Source organism: Trachurus trachurus, assembly GCF_905171665.1.
Source record: "Trachurus trachurus genome assembly, chromosome: 10".
Lineage (NCBI taxonomy): Eukaryota > Metazoa > Chordata > Actinopteri > Carangiformes > Carangidae > Trachurus > Trachurus trachurus.
This window is the reverse complement of record NC_139894.1, coordinates 38,019,069-38,025,317: the sequence shown is the minus strand read 5'-3', so window position 1 is coordinate 38,025,317 and position 6,249 is coordinate 38,019,069.

Genomic DNA, 6,249 nt, shown 5'->3' with positions numbered 1-6,249 from the left:
CCCCGGGGAGAAAACGACCGCTAATTCTTCCCCGATGGCTTTTAGAGGTTTACCACCGGCTGGTTAAACTCTTTTTAGGGGATGTTGGTCTCATTGATGAAATCTAACAATTGTGGCTGTAGCAGCAGTTTGTTTGTGGTTAGAAAGAAGAGCAGCACTGCCTTGGGGTCTGTATGCACAGAAAACACCACATTTACATCAATAAATAAATGTTTTACAATGAACCAGGCCGATCTCAGAGCTGGCAAGACTCTCCAGTAAGGCATATTGAACGGTTAAATGCCGTTAACGGGACGAGAGCAGTCAAAACGGCGGTTTAAAGCTAGCTACAGCGAGGGTAGGTTCACTTCCTGTTTACAGAGTAAAAGCACCAGTTCTATCGTAATGGCTTTCCTTATGATAAAAGGCAACGGGTATTTTATTTTGTGGAAATAACCGGAAGTGCGTTGCTCACTACGGCTAGCTTTAGTAACGCCGACTTCGTCGAAACAAAATTGTAAACAGCTGGTATTTTGTCAGATTTTCAACACGTTGGGGATCTAAACGACTACTTTGTCGCCTGAAAATGTTTCAAATGTTGCTAAAGTTATATATTTACAGAGTTTAGAGCGTTGCTCGGCGCCGTGTAAATGACGTCACGGCGGCACTAGTGATACTCAGTTGTAATGGAAACACAACCAAACCGAGCCGAGCCGTGCCGAGCCGTATCGAGCCGAGCCGTGCTAGTGGAAATGCGCCATAAGTCTATAGCAGCGTAGCTATAAAATGGTTCAGAGCTACCTGAACCAGCCCTAACTAAAAGCCCTGTCATAAAGGAAGGTCTTAAGTCTAGACTTAAATGTAGTTAGAGTGTCTGCCTCTTTGACCCATGGAGAGAGCTGGTTCCACAGTAAAGGAGCCCGGTAACTGAAGGCTCTACCTCCCAGTCTGTTTTTAGAGATACTGGGAGTCACTAACAGACCTGCATTCTGGGAGCGGAGTGCTCTGGTAGGACAGTAAGGAATGATTAGTTCTTTCAGATAGGACGGAGCTTTATCATTAAGAGCCTTATAAATCAGCAGGAGGATTTTGAAGTCCATTCTAAATCCTACAGGAAGCCAGTGGAGAGAAGCTAAGGTGGGAGAGATGTGCTCTCTCGGAGACTCTGTTTCCCCTTTCAGCTATATAATCAAAAGCAAGTGGGACGGAAAACCACGGAAGCCAGTTTGCTGAATGTATTTATACCTAGAGCGGAGCAGGGGGCGGGTTTATGGTAACTAGGCCCACCCATTAAATCCTGAGCACAGAGACAGTCTCTGAGGCCTAGCTCCACAAGGAAATTATGAACGGCAAAAATACTTTTTGCATGTTTTGAGGGACACATTTAAGACCTAATTAATATGTTAATTAGAAAAATACTGAATTTGGTTTACCCGGTCTTTAATATGCCATCATTTTCAGCAAACAGTATACACATTCCAGAGAAAAAAAATATATAAATCCAACCAAAACCATTGCTTCTGTGATAATTTCACTAGTTGAGCCTCAACCTAACCTGAGTTACTCTCAAAATGAAATACTGGATATTTAACATAAGTGTAAATGCCCACATTATTAAACATCATGGCCAAGACATCTTTTTAATTTTGACATAAACCATGGAAATGTGCAACAGTCATCGTCCCATTATTCTCCATTGCAATAATATGTTAGTAAATCCTTACCAAGAAATTTCGTCACCATTGTGTTTAGGATGGTGTGTAATATCACATATTAAAATGTTGAAATTCAACTTCCGTGGTAAACCCCCTGAAAAACTACTCAAATTTGTGGTACCTGTAACCAGACTTTTAAAAGTAAAAAAAACAGCCACACCCACTTTTCCTGTTCATCGGAAAGGAACAACCCACCAATAGAATGTGTTACAGAGAAGATATTCCTTAGCATGACAGAGGTTGTCTTAATGTCACATATAAATACTCATTATAATACATTCTACCCCTTTTTCTTGGTAGAACATTATACAGACTAGGGCCCGACCGATATGGATGTTTTGGGGCCGATGCCAATTACGATTATTAGGGGGGAAAAAATCTGATAACTGATTGATCAGCCGATTTTTCAGCCGGGGGTGGTATTCGAATATATCTGAATAATTACGGGTCATTCGATATTCGTTCGAACTAGGGCTGTCCCGATACTACTTTTTCACTGCCGACACGATACCGATATTGCAGCCTTGAATATCGGCCGATATCGATCCGATATTATATCAGCACAAATCACACATACTTTAATTATTTATTTTGTAGTGTGGAATGTTAGAAAAAGCTTTGTCAAGTGATATTACTCAGAGAACAATAGTCAGCAACAGTATGAGAAAAACTGACCCATTTATTTAGCGCTGCCCCCAGATAGTTGACCAAGCACTGGTTGACCAAAAAATCATTAGCCGGCTGTCTTGGTCGTAGGGGGAAAAAGAAAACATTTGGAGCTGTGTCTTGTCAAAATTAAGTCAAAAGCAATATGACTGAACTGTAGGCTATATGAAAGGCTATAGGGCTTTTAATTTGAAGGGCCAGATACAGGAAGTCGTGACACTCACTCGCTGTCAGTTTTCTGTTGTTGTTTTTTTACAATTTTTTTCAATGTTGTTCCATATGTTTCTTTTGGAGACTCTGACGTGAAAGCACGTATCACTGCTGTTTTCAATGGTCAGCTGCCCCGTCCCAAAGTGCTCACCGGCGGTCAGTCTCATAGTGTCACGGAGCACCGGTCCACGCCGCGGACGGTCGGACCCCACACCCCACCTGTCTAACACAGCCTCAGCTCAGTCACTTTCCCTCCTCATCTAGTGTGTTTATTAGTGATAAACGGGCGTACTGCCGGTGATAACAGTAAAACCCGGCTTGTTGAATCTCGGACCCAACACGGCCGGACTCACCAGTATTAATTGTCAACCCGACCGCAGGCAAAAAAAAAAGAAGAAAGCCAGCGCAACACTGGTTTTGAGACAGTTAACTGTTAATCAAGTTCATAAGCTGTGTGTGTGAGTTACTATGGCGGAACGTGTCTGACGGCCGACGGGGGGCCGACGGGGGTCTTTGCCCTACAGACACACACACGCTGCAGTTGTTGTGCATGCTGGAGCCGGGCGCTCTTCTTCTCTGGCGGCCGGCGCACCAACATTAACTCTTTCGCGACCATTGACGAGTAAACTCGTCACAGCCTGCCGAACGTTCACGACCACTGACGAGCAAACTCGTCAAAACCGTTTTTTTACAGATTAGGATAATAGACACTCTGAGGTACCCGGTGTGTGAATATGGTAGTCCTCTGATATGTAAAACTGTTTTAAACTAAAACCAAAACATAATGTTTTTTTATAAACTGTGTGATCTTGGTTTTGTTTGAGTAATCATTCTCCTTGAATGCTGCTCTGGGGACAGCGTGCAGCGCTGTGCGGCTGTCGGCTACAGTGTTGCGACTTTCTCGCTGAATCTGGCGACTTTCCAAACCCTCTTTTGACAAAAGCGACCGACGACAAACCTGGCGAGTTTTTCCGGTGCTGTTACAAACGTTTCTGGTTTGGAGACTCGGATCTGAAAGCCCGTTATCACTGCTGTTTTCACGGTGCAGCGGAGCGGGCGCTCTGCAGCGGGGGCTGTGACCGGCCGCCCCCCGCCACAGAGCACTCATCGCCGGCCAGTCACACAGCAGTGTCACGGAGCTGCTGCGCTGCGGCCAGAGACCCACACCGCTGCACCGCTGCTCTTCACGCTGCCACACCCCCCAGATTTACCTACAAATATATTTATTTAGCCGTAGAAATGATTTGGGAGACATGCCACACTGCAGAGTACCGGTAAAATGAGCAGATTGCCACTTGACACAAAAGTGCGTTTTTCTCTGAAACTAGAGCGGGAGCTCCGTTTTTGGAGAAACCCAGCTCTCTTCTCCTCCTTCGTACTCACGAACGAAACGGCAGAAAAACTCGCCGTTTTTTCGTGGAGCACGTTGTAAAGTCACTCTGCAACCACGTGAAGACCGTTTGTTTCTAGGTGACGTACATAGTTCGGTTCGACGTGAGATAAAAGGTAAACAAATAGCCAAAAACATGTGGTCCTGAGCGGATGTGCTGAAGAATTAGTGTGGTCGCGAAAGAGTTAAGGTGCATTACCGCCACCTATTGTGTTGGAGTGTGAACCAGAGTCACCTATTCATATGCAGGCTTGGGGAGTAACGGACTACATGTAACGGCGTTACGTAATCAGGATACAAAAAAAGGGTAACTGTAGTCCGTTACAAGTACAGAAAAAAACCCCGTAATCAGATTACCGGTACATTTGATAAAAACGGCGATTACTTAGCTGATTACTTCACATTTTAAAAATCAACCACAGGCTATAAAGCGGCCGTAGAAGCCACTCGCCGTCTCGCTGTAGTTCCAGAGGCACTGGCACACAGACAGAGCTGCTCTGCCTCTTCTGCCCGCACGGTGTGTGTGGCTGAAGCTACGCTGCTCTAACTCTACTGAGTGTGAGCGGCACGTAAGTTCACGTTGCTTTCGTGAATTGTAAACACACAGACGGCCCCTCGCTTTTAGCGTCCAGCAGTTTAGCGGCTAATTCAACAGCAGTGATGGATAACTGTACCGGAGAGGCTCAACAACTTCATGAGCTTCATTTGAGGAATAAACGGCAGCTTTTACCTGACGGAGAGACCGACGCCTGAGCTACGGTAGCTAACAGCTAGCAGCTAGCAGGTTACAGACTTTCTCTCTCTCTCCCTCTCTTTCTTACACACACACACACACACACAGCCCAGGTTGTCTGTCATGTCTGTTGTAAACCTTGTAATACTAGCTTGTTGAGTACAGTTAACATTATTGTTGCTTCGGTTTGAGTGTGTATTAAGTCGTGGTTTGTGCCGGCAGCTGTCACTAATGTTGATAAAGTGATGATTTACAATCGAGAGTTTATCCATTGTGTTTTATTTTGAAATTTAGTGGATGCTCGGTGCGTTTCATTTCCTGTTTCCTCTGCGTGGATTGATGCGTGATGGCTGCGTGACTGAATTTGCATGTTTGGTATTAAAGTAATCCAAAAGTAACTAAATGTAATCCGTTACATTACTTTAATTTTGTAGTACTTAGAGTAAGTTACTAATTACATTTTCTAATAGGTAACTTGTAATTGTACTGGAATACATTTTTAAAGTAACCCTCCCAACCCTGTTCATATGGGACAGAAGTGCTGGAGCGGAATAATGGACTACTGCTTTTATCGGAGCGTTTATATCTGAGATTTTAGATACAGCCCGATATAATCCGATATTCGTTTTTTGGCTGATATCGGACCGATATCCGATATCAATATCGTCCTAAAGGTCCTATGTTCCCCGCATTTCCCCAAAAGGGTCCTATGTTCCCCGCTGCGTATGTGACCCAAAAGGACCCGGGGAACATGGAATTTTTGGTCCCACACCTGGAAGTTGAGTTGTGACTTTGCAGATTTTTGCCTATTTCTGAATTAGAGTTGAGTTGTGACTTTGAGCAAAAAGTAGAATTGTCCCATTGGTTGGGTTTAGGCAATGAAGAAAGGAGTTGGTTAAGTTTAGTAAAAAGACCAGGTAGAGGCTAGACAGGCCAGATAGATAGAGAGAGTCAATCGACCAGCAACAGTGGGGAACATAGGAACCCTTTTTTTGAAAAAAGGTCCCATGTTCCCCGGCAACAGTGGGGAACATAGTTCTTTCCAGTTCTTTCAGACTGTATTTCCTTTCCTTTGCAGTCCTGATAACTGCTGCCAGGGGCAGGAGGCTAGACAGCTTAGCCAGAGAGGAGGGGCCCAGTTTCAATGTTTTGTTTACAAACTGCAACGAACAAAACTCCAGACCCTACCTTTAATCAAGTTCATGCCAGTAATTACTTTCACATGTCCTGCGCCTTTAAATGACAGGACAGTTGAGAGAGACAGGAAATGGCAGGCAGAGAGGGGGGGAATGACGCAGGATAGGACCGCTCGAGGCGGGATTTGAACTAGGGTTGCCTGTAGTGAGGGCTATAGCCTCAACACATGGGGCGGGTGCTCTACCAACTGAGATAAACACCGCCCCATGTTTTTGCTTCTTGATGATGGGGCGGTATGTTGGTATTAGGAATAGTGAGAGATGGTCAGACCGACCCATGGGATGTTGGAGTATACACAGTCCAGTGTGTTATTCCCCCGTGTTGCACACTTAACGTGCTGTTGAAACTTGGGTAGCAGT